At 39.5% G+C, this 20,662-nt stretch overlaps 1 protein-coding gene across 3 annotated transcripts in view; it reads left to right on the top strand.

Moving 5' to 3' along the window:
* Fam172a (family with sequence similarity 172 member A) overlaps positions 1 to 20,662 on the top strand; it is a 482,169-nt gene that overhangs the window by 443,245 nt on the left and 18,262 nt on the right. The window lies entirely within an intron of this gene.

Here is a 20,662-nt window from a genome sequence, read left to right as displayed (position 1 = left end):
AAAGTGGGATTATAAACATTTTCTGATAAAGTTGAAGATTTACATGGAAAGTATTTCTGATAAAATTGAAGAGATACATAGAAAAACATGTTAACATTGAAGATTATCATGGAAATTATACAGATAAAGTGGAAGGCATAAAAATAATTCTAAGTTGATTGGAAGTGGAATTATAAATATTTTTAGGTAAAATTGAAGGTTTGCATGAAAATATTCCTGATAAAATTGAAGAAACATATAGAAAAGCATGTTAACATTGGCTATTTCATGGAAAATTATACAGATAAAATGGTATACATAAAAATCCTTTCTAAATTAATTGAAAGTGGAATTAAAAACATTTTGTGATAAAATCAGAGATTTACATGGAAGACATTTCTGATAAAATAGAAGAAATATATAGAAAAACATGTTAAAATTGAAGAATATCATAAAATAATGCATATGTAAATCTTCAATTCTATCATAAAATGTTTCTACTTCCTTTTTCAATTAATTTAGCAATGTTTTTATGTCTACCATTTTACTTTTTAATTTTCCATGAAAATTGTCCATTTTAATGTGGTTTTCTATATATCTCTTCTATTTTATCAGAAATATTTTCCATGTAAATCTTCAATTTTATCATAAAATGTTTTTACTTCCTTTTTCAATAAAGGAACATGCTTTAAAAAGGAAAGAAAGAAAATAGGGGCTTTCAAAAGAAATGAAAATAATGGCATCAATGGGAATATGTGTCTTTAATATGATGCCCCATTGCTGTGGTTCTCAAGTAGTAAGGACACTCTGGGCCTGAAGTACCTGTCAGGAGTAAAGCTGTACTTAATAGACACAGGGCCCCTGGGCTTAATCCTTGTAACCTTTTAAAAATTCTGTCACTCATTGACAACATTAAAATGTACGTAAAAGTAAGGACGACATTTCCGACTAAATTATTTCTCTGCCCCTAACCCCCAGTCATCCTTTCTGTCTTCCTGGTCACTACTGGTACTCCTGATTCAACATATGAAGACCTTATAGCCAGGATCCACATGTACAAGGGACTGTGCAGCATCTGTCTGTCAGGGCCTGGGTTACCTCTCTCTCAGCTTAGTTCTTGCCCAGTTCTATCTATTACCTGTAATTGTCATAATTCCATATTTCCTTAAAACTAAATGAAAACCTATTATATGTACGTGCTCCTCTTCATCACCCATGTGTCAGCTGAGGAACACCTAGGCAAGCTCTGCTTCCTGCTGTCATGAATGGACATTCAAAGAACACGGACATGGTCTGTCTTGTGACCAATTTTATAGTCAATTTTGGAAAAGGTACCATGAGGTGCTGAGAAGCAGGTATATTCTTTTGATTTAGGATGAAATGTTCCATAGATATCTGCTAAATCTATTTGGTCCAATACTTCTGTTAATTTCACTGTGTCTCTGTTTATTTTGTGTTTCCATAATTGATGAGAAAAGTGAGGAGAGGCCCTTGGTCCTGAGAAGGCTCGATGCCCCAGTATAGGGGAATACCAGAACAGGGAAGCAGGAGTGGGTGGGTTGGTGAGCAGGGGAAAGGGCATGGGATGGGGGGGGCGGGGGGTTAGAGGGGAAACCAGGAAAGGGGATAACATTTGAAATGTAAATAAAGTTTCTAAAAAAAATTAAAAATAAAAATAAAATTAGAGGGGCTGTCTTACAAAAATAATAATAAATGTAAAAACAAAACAAAACACAGATGTGGAAATGACGTTGCAGCCAGCTCTAGCGTCCTTTGGCTGAAACCCAGAGGTGACTGGCTATGTAATATGGCAGTTCTTTTTTGAGGCATGTCCACACTAACTCCCCTAATGACTGAACAGTTTACCTGTCTACCAACAGTGTATATGGGCTCCTCTTTCCCCATATCCTTGTCAATATTTGTTGCCCTTTGGTTTTGTTATTGTTGTTCTAAGACATACTCTTGTTATTTTATTTTTTTAACAGTTTGACAATAGCAAGTGATTTTGCTCATTGTTTTTCTTTTACTTATTTATTTACTTTCTTACTTTACATCCGGACCAATGCTTCCCCTCCTCCTGTCCTCCCCTCCCTCCTGTCTGCCCGCCCCGTCATGTACTTCTCCCCTCTCTCTCTTCAGAAAAGGGGACACCGCCGATGGATATCAACCAGCCTTGGCAGCGAAGTCAGTAAGACTAGGCACACCTTCTCCCAGTAAGGTTGATCAGGCAGCCTAGTAGGGGAAAGGGGTCCAAAAGGCAGCGGTCCCACACAAAGACCAAGCTGTGCACGGCGGTTACACGAGCAGAGTCCCATACATGCTCCCTGGGTGGCAGTTCAGGCTCTGTGGACCCCTGTGGGTCCTGGTTAGCTGATTCTGTGGAGATTTTTGTGGTGTCCTTGACTCCTCTGGATCCTACAATCATTTCTCCTCTCTTCCAAAGGATTCCACAAGCCCATTCAAATGTTAGACTGGTGTCTGCATAAGTTTCCATCAGTTGCTGGGTGAAACCTCTCTGATAATGTTTATGTTAGGCGTCTGTCCCTGTACATCTTGTAGACAGGACAAATTGTAGGTTGAAGGTTCTGTGGCTGGGTTAATGTCCAAATCCCTCCATTGGAAATCTTGCCTGGTTACAGGAGATACCCAGTTCAGGTTCCATATCCCCCATTGTAGGAGTCTTAGCTAGGGTCACCTGCACAGATTCCTGGGAGTTTCCATTGCCCTAGGTTTCTAGTTCATCCCAGAGATGGCCCACATCATTCATTCCATTTTTCTCTCCTGATACTCTTCCCCCCTCTCCTCACCCCACCTGATCCCTCCTGTTCCCATCCCCTCACCCTACCCCACACCCAGTCCCTTCACTACCCCAATTCATCCACAATGTCTAGTCTATTTCTCAGTGAGATAGATCCCTCCTTGTTACTTAGCTTCCTTGGTTCTGTGGGCTAGAGCATGGTTATCCTTAGTTTACAGCTAATATCAACTTATAAGTGAATACATACCGTGTTTGTCTCTTTGAGTGTGGGTTACCTCACTTAGGATGATACTTTCTAGTTCCATCCATTTGCCTGAAAAGTTCATGATGTCCTTGTTTTTGATAGTTGAATAGTATTCCACTGTGTAAATGAACTACATTTTCTCTATCCATTCTTCACTGAGGAACATTTGAGTTGTTTCCATTTTCTGTCTATTACAAATAAAGTTGCTGTGAACTTAGTAGAGCAAGTGTCCCTGTGTTGTGGTGGAGTACCCTGTGTGCATATGTACAGGAGTAGTGCAGCTGAGTCTTGAGGTAGATCTGTTCTCAATTTTCTGAGAAACCACCAAATTGATTTCCAAACTGACTGTACAAGTTTGTACTCTCACATGCAGTGGAGAAGTGCTCCCCTTCCCCACATCCTCAGCAGCATGAGCTGTCACTTGAGCTTTTCATCTTAGCCATTCTGGTGGATGTGTGATAGCATCTCAGAATTGGTTTAATTTGTATTTCCCTGATGGCTAAGGATTGAACAGTTATATAAGTGCTCAGCCATTAGAGATTCCTATGTAGAGAATTCTGTTCAGCTCTGAACTCCATTTATAAATTTGATTATTTGGTTTGTTGATGTCTAGTTTCTTGAGTTTTGTATATATTTTAAATATAAATAAAGAAGTAATTCCACACTCCTTGGACACTTGGTTTTATGACAAAGAAGCCAAAATTATACAGTGGAAAGAAAGAAAGTATCTTCAACAAATGTTGCTGGTCTAACTGGATATCTGTATGTAGAAGAATGCAAATTGATCCATATCTATCACCCACCCTTCCAAAAACCCAAGTCCAAATGGATCAAACACCTCAACATAAAACCGAATATACTAAATCTGATAGAAGAGAGTGGGAAATAGCCATGAATGCGCTGGCACACAAAACAACTTTCGAAGCTGAATACCAATAGCTCAGGCACTAAAATCAACAATGAATAAATGGGATTGAATGGAAATGGAAATGCTTCTGCAAGGCAAAGGACACTGTCAGTAGGACAAAACAACAGCCTACAGAATGGGGAAAAAAATCACTAACCTACATCTGATGGAGGGCTAATATCCAAAATATATAAAGAGCTCAAGCCCTTCATTTTTTGTTGTTTTTGTTTTGTTTTGTTTTGTTTGTTCCTTCCTTCATTCATTCATTCCTATGTTTTGATAATAGCCATTTTGACTATGTTAAGGTGAATATCAGCTAAGCTTTTACTTTGCATTTCCCTGATGATAAGGATGTTAAACACTTTCCTGCTTTGGGAAATCTGTTTACTTCTATAGCCTGTTTTTTCAGTGGCTTTTTATTTTCTTGGTGTTTAGTTTTTGTTTTAGTTCTTTATATATTCTAGACACTAGCACTCATTATAGCTGGCAAAGAATTTCTCCAATTCTATAGATAAGTCTTCACTCAGCTTGCAGGTTTCTTTGCTGTATGAAGCTTTTCAATTTCATGAGGTCCCACTTGTCAAATTCTGTCCTTATTTCTGGAACAAATGAGATCCTAATAAGAAGATCTGTGCCTTCTCAGGACCAAGGTCCTCTCCTCCCTTTGCTGTCCAACAAGGCCATCCTCTGCTACATATGGGTCCCTCCATGTGAACTCTACAGTTGGTAGTTTACTCCCTGGGAGCTCTGGGGTACTAGTTGGTTCATATTGTTCCTTCTATGGGGCTGACAGCTCCTTGGGTCCTTTTTCTAGCTCCTCCATTGGGGACCCTGTGCTCAGTCCAATGATGGGGGCCATAAGCATCCACTTCTGTTTTTGTCAGGCACTGGCAGGGCTTCTCAGGAGACAGCTATATCAGGCTCCTGTCAGCAAGCTCTTGTTGGCATGCACAATAGTGTCTGAGTTTGGTATATGGAATGGATCCCCAGGTGGGGCAGTCTCATGCCAAAGAAAAGTATAGGGGAATGCCAGGACAGGGAAGCAGGAGTAGGTGGGCTGGTGAGCACGGGGAGGGGGCATAGGAAAGGGTGTTTGCAGACAGGAAACCAGAAAAGGGTTACATTTGAAATGTAAATAAGAAAGTATCTAAAAAAAAAAAAGTACAAAAAACTCCAGCGTTAAAGTACACTCGTCATTTTATATTACAATCAATCGTGTTTGTTTACACTTTCATTAAAAAAAAGATCTGTGCCTGCTTCCTTTGTAGCTCGGTTCTCTCTCTCTCTCTCTCTCTCTCTCTCTCTCTCTCTCTCTCTCTCTCTCTGGTTGAGGGTTTTAGATCTTAGTTTGAGATCTTTAATCTATTTTGAACTTACTTCTGTGCATGGTAAAGATAAGGGTCTAGCATTATCCTTATACCTGTGAGTACCCAAATTTTGAATACTGTTTGTTGAATAAATAGATTACTAAAGGTCAATAGTCTTTAATGTATACGGTTCTACTTAGAGTGAGCCAAGAGAAGTAAAAACTGCTTCTTCCTGTTTTCTTTTTATTCATAGATATTTGCTTTATTTGCATTTCAGATGGTATCCTATTTCCAGGTTACCCCTCTGAAAACCACCCTATCCCATCCCCTACCCCCTGCTTACCCCAACCCCAATTTCCTGACTGGCATTCCCCTATTCTGAGGAATTGAGCCTTCACAGGACCAATGGCCTCTCCTCTCATTGATGTCTGAAATGGCCATCTTCTGCTACATATGTAGCTGGGGCCATGGGTCCCTCCATGTGTACTCTTTGGTTGGTGGTTTAGTCCCTGGGAGCTCTGGAGGTACTGGAGCTGGTTCATATTATTGTTCCTCCTGCAGGGCTGCAAACCTCTTCAGCTCTTTGGGTCCTTTGTCTAGCTGCTCCCTTTGGGGACCCTATGCTCATTCTGTTAGTTATTTTGATCCACCCAAATTTTGATGGGGATTGAATTGAATCTGTAGATTGCTTTAGGCAAGATGGCCATTTTTACTATATTAACCCTGCCAATCCGTGAGCATGGGAGATCTTTCGATCTTCTGAGATCTTCAATTTCTTTCTTTAGAGACTTGAAGTTCTTGTCGTACAGACCTATCACTCACTTGGTTAGAGTCACACCAAGGTATTTTATATTATTTGTGACTATTATGAAGGGTGTCATTTCTTTCATTTTCTTCTCAGCCTGTTTCTCCTTTGAGTATAGGCTACTTATTTGTTTGAGTTAATTTTATATCCAGCCACTTTGCTGAAGTTATGAGGTTTAGGAGTTCTCTGGTGGAATATTTGAGGTCACTTAAGTATATAATCATATCATCTGCAAATATTGATAGTTTGACTTCTTCTTTTACAATTTGAATCCCTTTGACCTCCTTTTGTTATCTAATTGCTCTGGCTAGGACTTCAAGTACTATATTGAACTGGTAGGGAGAGAGAGGACAGACTTATCTAGTCCCTGATTTCAGTGGGATTGCTTCAAGTTTCTCTCCATTTAGTTTGATGTTGGCTCCTGGTTTGCTGTATATTGCTTTTACTATGTTTAGGTATGCACCTTGAATTCCAAGACTTTTATCATGAAGAGGTATTGGATTTTGTCAAATGCTTTCTCAGCATCTAATGAAATGATCATGATTTTTTCTTTGGCTATGTTTATATAGTGGATTACATTGATGTATTTCTGTCTATTGAACCAACTCTGCATCCCGGGGATAAAGCGTATTCATCATGGTGGATGATCTTTTTGATGTGTTCTTGGATTCAGTTGGCAAGAATTTTATTGAGTATTTTTGCATCGATATTCATAAGGGAAATTGGTCTAAAGTTCTCTTTCTTTGGTTGGCCTTTGTGTGGTTTAGGTATCACAGTAATTGTGGCTCATAAAACAAATTGGGTAGTGTTCTATCTATTTCTATTTTGTGGAATAGTTTGAAAAGTATTGTTATTAGGTTTTCTTTGAAGGTCTGATTCAGAACTCTGCATTGAACCCATCTGGTCCTGGGCTTTTTTTGGTTGGGAGACTATTAATTACTGCTTCTATTTCTTTAGGGGTTATGGTATTGTTTAGATCATTTATCTGATTCTGATTTAACTTTGGTACCTGGTATCTGTCTAGAAAATTGTCCATTTCATCTAGATTTTCCATTTTTTGTTGAGTATAGGCTTTTGTAGTAGGATCTGATGACTTGTTGGACTTCCTCAGTATCTGTTGTGTCTCCCTTTTCATTTCTGATTTTGCTGATTTAGATACTGTCTCCGTGCCCTCTGGTTAATTTGGCTAAGGGTTTATCTATCTTGTTGATTTTTTTTCAAAGATCCAGCTCCTGGTTTGGTTGATTCTTTGTATAGTTCTTTTTGTTTCTACTTGGCTGACTTCAGCCCGGAATTTGATTATTTCCTGCTGTCTATTCCTCTTGGGTATATTCGCTTCTTTTTGTTCTAGAGCCTTCAGCTGTGCTGTTAAGCTCCTAGTGTAAGCTCTCTCCATTTTCTTTTTGGAGGCACTCAGGGCTATGAGTTTTCCTCTTAGCACTGCTTTCATTGTGTACCATAAGTTTGGGTATGTTGTGTCTTTTTTTTTCATTAAATTCTAAAAAGTCTTTAGTTTCTTTATTTCTTCCTTGACCAAGTTATCATTGAGTAGAATGTTCTTCAGTTTCCATGTGTATGTGGGCTTTCTGTTGTTTTTGTTGATATTGAAGACCAGTCTTAGTCCGTGTTGATCTAATAGGGTGCATGGAATTATTTTAATCTTCTTATATCTTAGAGTGTTTGCTGTTTAAGCCTCCTACTGTTATTGTGTGGGGTGCAATGTGTGCTTTTAGCTTAAGTAAAGTTTCTTTAATGAGTGTGGATGCCCTTGTATTTAGAGCATATATGTTCAGAATTGAGAGTTCATCTTGGTAGATGTATCCTTTGATGAATATGAAGGGTCCTTCCTTATCTTTTTTATTACTTTAGGTTGAAAGTTGATTTTATCCTATATTAGAATGGCTACACCATCTTGTTTCTTGGGAACATTTGCTTGGAAAATTATTTTCCAGCCTTTTACTCTGAGATAGTATCTGTATTGATTTTCTGTATGCAGAATAATATTGGGTCCTGTTTATGTATTCAATCTGTTAGTCTATGCCTTTTATTGGAGAATGAAGTCCATTGATATTAAGAGATACTAAGGAAAAGTGATTGTTGCTCCCTGTTATTTTTGTTATTAGAGGTGGAGTTATGTTTGTGTGACTCTCTTCTTTTTGGTTTGTTAAAAGATTAATTTCTTGCTTTTTCTAGTGTGTAGTTTCCCTCCTCTTGTTGGTGTCTTCCATTCATTATCCTTTGAAGTGTTGAATTTGTAGAAAGATATTGTGAAAATTTGTTTTTGTCATGGAATACCTTAGTTTTTCCAGCTATGGTAATTGAGAGTTTTGCTGGGTATAGTAGACTGGGTTGGCATTTGTGTTCCCTTAGGGTCTGTATGACTTCTGCCCAGGATCTTCTGGCTTTTCATAGTCTCTGGTGTAATTCTGATAGGTCTGTCTTTATATGTTACTTGACCTTTTTCCCTTACTGCTTATAATATTCTTTGTTTAGTGCATTTGGTTTTTTAATTATGTGACGGGAGGAATTTCTTCTCTGGTCCAATTTATTTGGAGTTCTGTAGGCTTCTTGTATGTTAATGGGCATCTCTTTCTTCAGGTTAGGGAAGTTTTCTTCTATAATTTTGAAGACGTTTATGGCCCTTTAAGTTGGCAATCTTCACTCACTTCTATACCTATAATCCTTAGGTTTGGTCTTCTCATTGTGTCCTGGATTTCCTGAATGTTCTGGGTCAGGAGCATTTTGCATTTTCTTTGGCTGTTGTCAGTGCTTTCTATGGTATCTTCTGCATCTCTCTTCTATCTCTTGTATTCTGTTGTTGATGCTTGCATCCATCACTCCTGACTTATTTCTAGGTTTTCTATGTCACTTTGTGATTTCTTTATTGTTTCTACCTACATTTTTAGATCCTGGATAGTTTCGTTCAATTCCTTCACCTGTTTTGTTGTGCTTTCCTGTAATTCTTTAAGGGCTTCTACCTGTTTACCTGTGTTCTCCTATATTTCTTTTTTATTATATATATATATATGTATGTGTATATATATATATATATATATATATATATATATATATGTATTCTTTATTTACATTTCAAATGATTTCCCCTTTCCTGGTCCCCCCCAAAAGTTCCATAACCCATCTCCCCTCCCCTTGTTCCCCAATTAACCCCTTCCAGCTTCCCTGTCCTGGTATTCCCCTATACTGCAGCATTGAGCCTTTACAGAACCAGGGGCCTCTTCTCCCTTTGATGTCCTAGAAGGCAATCCTCTGCTGCCTATGCATCTGGACCCATTGGTAACACCACATATACTGTCTGGTTGATTTCTTTGTCCCTGGGAGCTCTGGGAGTACTGGTTGGCTCATATCATTGTTGCTCAGATGGCACTGCAAACCCCTTTAACTTCTTGGGCCCTTTCTCTAGCTTCCCCACTGGGAACCCTGTGCTCAGTTCAGTGACTGGCTGAGTGTCCCCTATGTAATTGTCATGCACTAGCAGAGCCTCCCAGGTGACCGCTAAATCCAGCTCCAGTCAGCAAGTACTTGTGGGCATCAATAATAGTGTCTGGGTTTTGTAACTGGGTTTTATATGGGGTGGATCACTAGGTGGGGTAGTCTCTGGATGGTCTTTTCCTCAGTCTCTGCTCCACACTTTGTCTCTGTATCTTCTTCTGTGGGTATTTTGTTCCCCTTTCGAAGAAGGACCAGAGTCTCCATACTTTGTTCTTCCTTCTTCTTGGGCATCATTTGATGTATGAATTGTGTCTTGGGTATTCTGAACTTCTGGGCTAATATCCACTTATCAGTGAGTGCATACCATGTGTGTTCTTTTGTGATTGGGTTACCTCACTTAGGATGATATTTTCCAGTTCTACCTATTTGCCTAATAATTTCATGAATTCATTGTTTTTAATAGCTGAGTAGTATTTCACTGTGTAAAAATGCCACATTTTCTGTATCCATTCCTGCATTGAGGGACATCTGGGTTCTTTCCAGCTTCTGGCTATTATAAATAGGGCTGCTATGAACATAGTGGAGCATGTGTCCTTATTACATGCTGAGGAATCCTCTGAGTATATGGCCAGGAGTGGTATAACAGGGTCCTCCTGTAGTGTCATGCCCAGTTTTCTGAAGAACTGCAAGACTGATTTCCAGAATCCTTGTGCCAGCTTGCAATCCCACCAACAGTGGAGGAGTGTTCCTCTTTCTCCACATCCTCAATAGCATCTGCTGTCTCCTGAGTTTTTGATCTTAGCCATTCTGACTGGTGTGAGGTAAAAAATATCAGGGTTGTTTTCATTTGCATTTCTTTGATGACTAAGGATGTTGAACATTTCTTTAGGTGCTTCTCAGCCATTTGATATTCCTCAGGTGAAAATTCTTTAGCTCTTTACCCCATTTTTAATAGGGTTATTTGGCTCTCTGGAGTCTAACTTCTTGAGTTCTTTGTACCTATTGGATATTAACCCTTGTCGGATGTAAGGTTGGTAAAGATCTTTTCCCAAATTGTTGGTTGCCATTTTGTCCAATTGACAATGTCCTTTGCCTTACAGAAAAGTTGCAATTTTATGAGGTCCTATTTTTCAATTCTTGGTCTTAGAGCATAAGCTATTGGTGTTCTGTTCAGGAAATTTTCCCCTGTGCCCATGTGCTCAAGGCTCTTCCCCACTTTCTTTTCTATTTGTTTCAATGTATCTGGTTTTATGTAGAGGTCCTTGATCCACTTGGTCTTGAGCTTTGTACAAGGAGATAAGAATGGATCAATTTGCATTCTTCTGCATGCTGACCTCCAGTTGAACCAGCACCATTTGTTGAAAAGGCTATCTTTTTTCCACTGGATGGTTTTAGCTCCTTTGTCAAAGATTTAAGTGACCATAGGTGTGTGGGTTCATTTCTGGGTTTTCAATTATATTCCATTGATCTACCCGTCTGTCACTGTACCAATACCATGCAGTTTTTAACACTATTGCTCTGTAGTACTGCTTGAGGTCTAGGATACTGATTCCCCCAGAAGTTCATTTACTGGTAAGAATAGTTTTAGCTATCCTGGGATTTTTGTTATTCCAGATTAATTTGAGAATTTTTCTAACTCTATGAAGAATTGAGTTGGAATTTTGATGGGGATTGCACTGAATCTGTATACTGCTTTTGGCAAGATGGCTATTTGTACTATATTTATCCCTCCTGTATTTCTTTCAGGGAGTTATTTATGTCCTTCTTGAAGCCTTCTATCAGCATCATGAGCTGTGATTTTAAATCCAAATCTTGCTTTTCTGGTGTGTAGGAGTATCTAGGACTTGCTGTTGTGGGAGAATTGGGTTCAGATGGTGCCATGTTGCCTTGATTTCTGTTGGTAACACTCCTGAGTTTGCTTTTGCCATCTGGTTATCTCTGGTGTTAGTTGGTCTTGCTGTCTCTGGTTGGTGTTTGTCCCTCCTGTAGGCCTGCACGCCTGTCTCATTACCCCTGGGTGACTCACTCTCCCCTGGCACAGAGTGCTGTGGCTCTGACCAGCTCCTGGGTGCAGGTGGAGCCTGATGGACCCTGTTCCAGCTGCTCTGCCACACCTGTGCTCCCTGTGCTCCTGGCTGGACCTGCCTGCTCAGTTGCCGAAGAGAAAATGGTTCTTCCTGGTTTCTTTTTTTTTTTTATAAAAAGTTATTTTCTTGAATATATTCTTCATTCACTTTCAAATGCTAAAGCTTTTCCTGGTTTCTTCCCTCTCCAAAAACCCCCAACCCCTCCTTCCACCCCCTGGCTCCAAGTATATGCCCCTCCACCAGACCCATTCCCACCTACCCCGTTTTCTCTTCACCCAAGACATTTTTGAAGATTGATTTAGTCTTCACATATCACAATCCTCCACACTGTTCTCTACAACTTTTTGGGAGGCTAGTTCAGTACCAGCCAGTTTTAACCATATTCTTATTAATTCTTTGAGAATCTTGTACATACTTGGCATACTCACAATTTTCCCCATAGTTCTTCCCATAACCAACCTCCCAACATTTCCTTCCAATCTTGAGATTCCTTTTCCCCCATCAAGTTCAGTTTGTGTTACCCAGCTCATCTTGGGGGCCAGGGCAAAGGCCTTAGTCAACTTATCAGGGATCATCACATCATTAATAAAAAACTAACACTCCCTCTTCCTACAGCTCTCAAATGCCAATGGCTCCTCATCAAATGGTAGGATTTCAGGTTCACCTTCTCTCCTCTATGCTTTGATTTTGTGTGTCTGCAGAGTGCACAGGTCCTGTGTGTACACTCTTACAATAGCTGTTAGTTCATGTGTGTAACCACCTTACTATGTCTGAAATATGTTGTTTCTTTAAAGTAATTCTCCACCTCTGGCTCGTATGATCTTTTACCTCCTCTTCCATGAAGTTCCCTAAGCTTTGCAGGAAAGGTGATAAATATATACAAATAAATGTAAATATGAATATGTTCCATTAGAGCTGAGCACCCTGCAGTCTCTCATTCTCTTCACATTTACCAGCTGAGGCTCTCAGTATCTGACTGGTTTTGAACTTCAAGTAGTTTTTGCTCAAATAAAAAAAAAATAATCTCCGTTTACTCTGAGAAAACAGTACATACTTGCCAGGGTATGTTCTTACCTCATGGTCAGCTAGCTCACTAAAGTGTCCGAGAGTTTAAGTTATTCTATATTTCCATTAGTTCTGCTGTTTTGGGATGTAATGACTCATATTAGTAATCTACATAATAAAAAGGTTGATGAATTTTTACCAGACTGTCCTTTTGGGACTATAATTTTCAAAATGATGGAAGCTTTGCCAATCCTTCGGTGCTCAAGCATTGCCTTATCACTGACAGCAGCATGGATATTACAACTGTGTGTTATCTGCAAAAGTCAGACATCACATCACACGGATCCAGCAAGTTCTTTTCTTGAAGAATTACCAAGTATACTTACTTGATTAAAACATCACCATCCTGAAGGCAAATATAATGACTTTGAAATCTCATTAAAATTGATTTCAGATTTGGTGCTATAGATTAGTGGATAAGTCTATTTTTTTTTCTGAGACTTTAAATCAATTAGAGCCAAACCATAAGAAGAAAAAGCTGGTCTTCACAGGTTGGTTTGATTTCTACTACTTTCTGTAGGACTGAATTTTTGAATAGGCAATAACCTGCATCTTATTGGGATAGGGGTGGGGGGTTGGACTCACAGGGATTATAACAGCGTACACAAGTTCTAATAAAACAAAACTCCCAGCAGAGAGAGGGGAGGTGGGCATTAAGTCTCACCCCCTAAGTGAAGAGCTATTGACAACTAATAGCTCATGAGGGAGGAAGAGTCAATTTTCTTTACTAGTGTAGTCCCTGGTCAATTGACCACTATCCAGTGGAAGAACACACTCAAGAGTATATTGGCAGCACAAACTAGACTCAGTAGGTTTTAAAAAGGGATGGGGAACACACAGTTGGGTGAGTAGGAAAGGGAGGGTGGATCTGGGAGGAGCTGGGAGAGTGGAAATGAATGTATCTGATGAAAATATATTGTTTGAAATTCTCACAAGAATTTAAAAAAAATAGGAAAATCAATGAATTAAGATTATTCACTGATGTAAACTGATCATTATTCTATATTTATCTGAGGTATGATACCTTGGTATATTTTTATAATTTGTATTTATATTAGTTTATAATTTAGAATAGTATATGTTTTATATCAGCTTTTCAATTATCAACTTGTTGGGCTTAAAAAAGTACACATACTTATGTCTTCATGCCTTGTGTGCTAAGTAGTTTATAATGAAGAAAAAAAATATTATCCCACAAGTCTGGAGTCTTGGAACTTCGACAGTTCTCCTTAAGATCCTGTCTTGCCTTCTGTAGTTCTTAACTCTTGTTTCTGGGGTGTGTGTGTGTGTGTGTGTGTGTGTGTGTGTGTGTGTTTTACATTCTGTCTTTTGTTTGTATGTTGAGAGTTGGTTGTTTAATGGGATTGGTATATTTTATATTATATGATGCTCTCTCTTGATAATGTATCTTGGAAGGGACCAGTCCTTGGTGTGGTTCACAGCACAGCTTATCGCTGTGCTTTTCACAATCTCCAAGGATAATTACCCACCATGTTCTTTTCCTCACAATCCCCTAGCAGTGAGCTAAAATTAGAAAGTGGTGAGCTGTGACCTGCCCGTCACCCCCCTTTTTTTTTTATTTCCTTCTGGTGAGTCCTCCCCTGCCACAGTCCCCATCATACTCTTCTGTCTTTATTCTGAATTTTATCACTGTAGGGTTTTCCATTTTTAATTCCATATAAGTTGCATATACAGCAGTTGCTCTGTTTGGCTTTGTTCACCTAACCAGATGGTTTCAAACTACCAAGTAGGTCACTGTCATAGTTTAACACTTGCCTTATTAAACACTCTGCTAAAAGCGACTTAAGGAAGAAATGGTTTATTTTGGCTCTTAGTCCAAAGTACAGAAAGCAAAGAACCGGGAGCTTAAAGCAGCTGGTCCATCCTCCATGCACAGCCAGGAAGTGAAGACAAGTGAAGTGCTGCACGCCGATGCTGTGTGCTCTCTCTATGAGGTGGCCAGAGAAGGGCATCCCCATGGTGGTGGACCCCCTCACATCAGTTCATCTAATGGAGATAATTCCCCACAGGCATGCTCACCCTGAGACAGTCTCCCTGGTCTCCCTGGTGATACTAAGTCCTAAGACATTAGAACTATACTCAGCTTGGGGATATTGTAGATATATAGCTCACAACAAGAATACAGTCACAGGGTCATCTGTGTATCTTGCTTTACTTTTCAAATACCTGACAAGTGTTTTCAAAAATTAATTATACCATCTCACCTGTTCATGAATGATATATAGACATTTGTTCTACCTGAGTTGCTGTATCTTCATACATGTTCATTATTGTGGTCTTTTTAGTTATATTTTAATTACAGTAACTAGTTCATGGGTCGTTATATTATTAAAGTTATATTTCTTTGCTATTTTTCCAGTCAATATTTTGTTCTTTCTATCTCCTTTTTAACCTGTGTAGCCCTGGCTTACCCGGAACTCCCTCAGACTCATAGTGACTCGCCTGGCTCTGGCTCCCAGATGCTCAGATTAAAGCTGTCCGTGCTACCGCACCCCACTGCCACCCCTCTCAGCTTTGTGAGTGATGTGCTTCAGGTGTAAATTCACACCATGCACCACCCTCGGCTTGGCGTTCAGCTTTGGCGATCCTATATTGATCAGTTTTTAAGAGTACTTTGGTCTTTTTCAGTCTTTTTCTGGTTTGCTATTAACATATTTTATTGTGATGGGTTGTGAATGATGACTTGTTGCACTGTTGAACTATATTATCCTCTCTTGAATATTTGTTATGGTGGATATTTATTTTTACTTGAAAATTGATACAATATAATCTGGCCATGGTTTCCCCTTCCCCAGCTCCTCCTTATCTTCCACATCTACATACCCATCCAACTGCACGCCTTCTTTCTCTTTCTTTTTAGAAAGCAAACAGGCAAGTAAAAAATAATAAAATAAAATACAACAGAAAAAAGTAAGAAAGCTGAATAGTATTCCATTGTGTAAATGAACCACATTTTCTGTATCCATTCTTCAGTTGAGGGACATCTGGGTTGTTTCAAGCTTCTGGCTATCACAGATAAGGCTGCTATGAACATGGTGGAGCATGCATCCTTATGGTATGGTGGGGCATTTTGGGGTATATGCCTAAGAGTGGTATAACTGTGTCTTCAGGTAGAACTATTTCTAATTTTCTGAGGAGCTGCCAGATTGATTTCCAGAGTGTTTGTACCAGCTTGCATTCCCACCAGCAATGGAGGAGTGTTCTTCTTTCTCCACATCCTCACCAGCATTTGCTGTCACTCGAGTTTTTGATCTTTGCCATTCTGACCGGTGTAAGGTAGAATTTCAGGGTCGTTTTAAATTTGCATTTCTCTGATGATTATGGACTTTGACCATTTCTTTAAGTGCTTCTCTCACATTTGAGATCCTTCTGTTATGAATTCTCTGTTTGGCTCTATAGCCCATTTTTAATTGGGTTATTTGGTTTTTTGGAGGTTAGCTTCCTGATTTCTGTAAATATTTTGGTTATTAGGCCCCTGTCAGATTACAGTTAGTGAAGTTCTTTTCCCAGTCTGTAGGTTGCCAATTTGTCTTATTGATGGTGTCTTTGGTCTTACAGAAGCTTTTCAGCTTCATGAGATCCCATTTATTGATTGTTGATCTTAGAGCCTGAGTCCATTTACACAGTGGAATACTATTCATTCAGCTATTAAAAAATGAGGAATCATGAATTTTGCAGGCAAATAGATTGAACTAGAAAATATCATCCTGAGTGAGGTAATTCAGACCCAAAAAGACATGCATGGGATGTGCTCACTGATAAGTGGATATTAGCCAAAAATACAGAGTACCTCGAACACAACCCTCAGACCATAATAAGTGTAACAAGTAGAAAGGCCCAAGTGAGGATGTTTCTATTCCAATTAGAAGGGGGAAGGAAATAATCATGGGAGGCAGGGGGAAGAAGGGACCTGGTTGGGAGAGGGGAGGGGAGGGAAGAGAAGGGAACAGGGTCAGGTATTAGGGGGAAGGACAGAGCCTAAAGGGCTAAAAGCATGAATGGAGATAAGAAGCAGGGGAAACGGGGGACCCTCTAGAAAGTACCAGAGACCTGGGAGGGGGAGAACTTAATGGGGGGGACTTTAGCCAAAATGCCCAACACTAGGGAAAGGGAACCTAAAGGGTCCACCTCCAGTACATACACAGTACCTCAAGTGAAGGGACATGGCTACTAGCCCACAGTCAAAATTTCTGACCTAGAACTGTTCATGTCTTAAAGAACTGCAGGGACAAAAAATGGAGAAGAGACTGAAGGAAAGGTGGTCCAATGACTGGCCCAACTTGGGATCCGTCTCAAGGGGAGGCATCAAGGCCTTGCACTATTATTGATGCTATGGTGTGGTTACAGAGAGGAGCCTAGGATGTCTGTCCTCTGAGAGGCCCAACCAGCAGCTGACTAAGACAGTCTCAGATACTTACACCAAACCGTTGGACTGAAGTCAGGGACCCCTGTAATTCAATTAGGGGAATGATTGAAGAAGCTGAGGAGGAGAGTGACCCAATAGAAAGACTAACAGTGTCAACTAACCTGGACCCCTGAGATATCTCAGACACGAGCCACCAACCAGGAGCATACACAGACCAGTCTGAGGCCCCTGGCACAAATACAGCAGAGGTCTGCCAGGTCAGGCCTTAGTGGGAGAAGATGTGCTTAAACCTTGAGAGACTTGAGACACCAGGGAAGGAGGAGGCCTGATGAGGGGGGAGCACCATCCCAGAGGCAAGAGGGAGGAGGAATGGGATGAGGAACTGTGGAAGGGGAGCAATAACAGGAATGTAAATCAATAAAATAATTTTTAAAAAGAAATTAAGAAAGCATAAAATACACAAATAACATACAAATACAAAGTTGAAACCTATAATAAACAAGTAAAAGACCATAAAGTTCTTTTAAGCCCAAATAAAGCTATATGGGATAAAACCTACAAAAGCGTATGTTGGATGTTTGAATTATAGACTAAGGACATTGGAGTTGCTCAAGCTTGGTACGTCGTCTCAAGTGCTGACTTTCCCCCCGTACGTTTAGAATAAACTTTTAGTCACTGCATACAGTATGTCTAAGGACGCTGTGTTTCAGGTGAACGCCCTTGGTGTTCAAACCTTGCAAGTTTGTGGAGATGTAAAGTCAAGATGGTCGATCCTGTGTCCCTCGGGTTCGACCTGTAGACTCCTCCCAGGTCATCAGGGCCTTCCTGATGCAGACATGATTCATTATTGAACCATTATTACAAATGGAGAACATCTGTAAATTACTCCTTCTGTGGGTGCCCTGCTTCTGTGAAGACTTCTCCTTCTTGGTTTTCAGCTCTTCTCAGACCCATATTCCACCCATAGAAAGCTCAAGGCAGTGAAGCGGAGCCCTCTGCTAGGGAAACAGCCATGCTGTGTGTGAAGACAGGCAGGTTCTCCAGGCAAAGGCCAGCCCACTGTAGAGCCTGTTCTGGTGCCATCAAATAACTGTAGTTTATATTTTTTTCATAATTCATCTTTCTACAAATGGAAGAGCTAAATGATTATCAAATCAAGAACTCTCAGTATGGAATCTTTTGTTAAATGAATTTGTGTTGAAATGCAGTTCATTTTTTCCAATTATTAAAGCCATGTATCTTCTGAACAAAAATTGGGATATGTTTATGAGAAATGCCTGAAAGGGCACATGCCAAGTTGTCATGACCGATAGATTATTGGTAGCTTCATAGTTGTTTTCACTGCCTTTGTTTTGTGCTTTCTTGCTTAAGAACATATAGCAGTTCAGTTCTCCACTGTTTCTCTGAGGGACGGCTATAGTTCTGATGGCTGACTATAGAGCTTACATTCATACTGTAAGTTCAGTAGCGTACTTCTGTGAGGTCCTCATATGCAAAACAATACTCACTCTGCCGTAAAAAGAGAATTTACAACTCAGAGTTTACAACTCAGAGTTTAAAAGCTTACCCAGAATTGCAAGCATATTGGTAGAGGAGCTAGAAATAGATCTTAATCATAAAGCCTCCCCATTCAGCTGTGTACACTGTTTCTAGGCCCTCAGCATAAGTGTCTGTAGTTAACTGTACATTTTCTAATGAGTATGGGGAAATTATCATAGTTAAATATAAGTCTCAAATATTTTGGAAACTTTAGCTGCTGATTTCAATCTTCTATATCAATCATCTAAATTACTAAAACTCCTAGCAAGTAAAAAGTTTGCCTGGTTTTAATTTTACTACAGTTAACCCTCCAAGGACCACCATCAAAAGATCAGGAAGGCTTGCACTGAGATAGCCAATGGTTTCTTTACTGCTTGTCAGTTTCTTTATATACAAGACACACTCAACAAATGAGTATTTAATATAGTTATTCACTGATAGATGTAGAAATTTAGCTATGCATATTTTAATCTTAGTTTTACATTTTTACTAAGTTAATTTGCTAAAAATATCAGAAAACTTACTGATCAATTAATTAATTAGTATTCTCATTATGAAATTTCACATTGAAGAAAGAATATCATTTAAAAGATACAAAATAATGGGAAGAGAAAATGGGGCTGGAAAAACAGGTCCAAAGCGGGTAAAAATGGGATAAGAATGATTGCATGACTGTGTGTGTGTATCTGTGTGTGTGTGTGTGTGTGTGTGTGTGTGTGTGTGTGAGAGAGAGAGAGAGAGAGAGAGAGAGAGAGAGAGAGAGAGAGAGAGAGAAAGAGAGAGAGACTGTCATTGTGTACAACTAATATTCACTACTTAAATTATTCCAATAAAGAGGAGTTGCAGTGTTTCTGGGGAGAAAACATCAAATGGCGGATACTTGAGTAACATGCACAGATCCTAGGTTTCATCAGTAATACCACGTGAAGCCAGATCTAGCAACACATTCCTAGAAACCCAGTACTTGGAGGTGAGACAGGAAAATCAGAAGTTCAAGGCCATCCTCAGCTCCATGGTGACATGCAGGATGACCTGAACTACATAAGACTCTCTCTCACAAACAAAGCAAAGCAAAGCAAAACAAAACAAGCAAACAACGGCAAAACCTGTTTCAGGCATAGCGACTCATGGCTGTAAGCCCGGAGCTCCAGAGACTGTAAAGGGAAGATCACAAGCTTGAGGCCAACCTGAGCTAAAGAATAAAACCCTGCCTCGAGCAAATACACAAATAAAACATAATCTTAATAATAAATTAATTTAAATAAATTAAAACCTTAATAGAAATACATAAAAATAGGATGTGATGATATGACCATGAATTACATTAAAGTTCTGCTAGTAATGTATAATATGACAAAAATAGGCAAAAGTAATTAAATCTTATTTTAAGTTTTGTAGATGTTTATTTTACATGAATAAGTATTTTACCTACATGTGTGTATATGCACTACTTGCATGCCTTGTGTCTAAAATAGGGTGTCAGATCCACTAGAACTCGAGTTATGGATGACCGGAGTCTTCATGTTAGGTGCTGGGAACTAAACTCAAGAGCAACAACTGCTCTTAACCTCTGAGCCACCTCCCCAGCCCCTAAAGCTTAGGAATTTCCTCAGAAAAGCAAGGGCAGTATGCGCTCTGCAACCTGTGTACGATGGAGAAAGGGATGTCTGCTCAGGAAAGGGGCGTCCACTCACAGGAGGAGGATGGGGGAAGTGCACACACTGACTGAGCTCACCATTTTCTGTGCTGCAATGAAACTGTGCTAAGAAGATCAGTTTGCAGAATTCTTATGACAAAGAAGACAACGAATAATTATGCAGGGTGGGGAGAATTTTCTGTTTGCGAGAGAAGCCTTAATATTTTTACTCTAGTCGTAGTTTCATAAATGTAGGTGATTTTGAAACTCGTGGAATTATGTCTAGTTCTTATCACTAATGTTCAATTTAAAAGTAACTATGTCTGTTGAGGTACATACTTAATCAGGGGTTTCTACACCACCTTGGATCATTCAGGTCCCAAATAAATGACATAAAATGTTCATATTCCTAATAAGCCGTAATAGCACTAGAGCTGTGCAGATAGTAAACAACTAAGCTATTTTGTCTATTTTCTTGTCGATAAACCCACGCAATAA

The sequence above is a fragment of the Apodemus sylvaticus genome, chromosome 16, assembly GCF_947179515.1.
Source record: "Apodemus sylvaticus chromosome 16, mApoSyl1.1, whole genome shotgun sequence".
NCBI lineage: Eukaryota > Metazoa > Chordata > Mammalia > Rodentia > Muridae > Apodemus > Apodemus sylvaticus.
The sequence above is the reverse complement of the archived record's forward strand: the minus strand, read 5'-3'. Positions and strand labels throughout refer to the sequence as shown.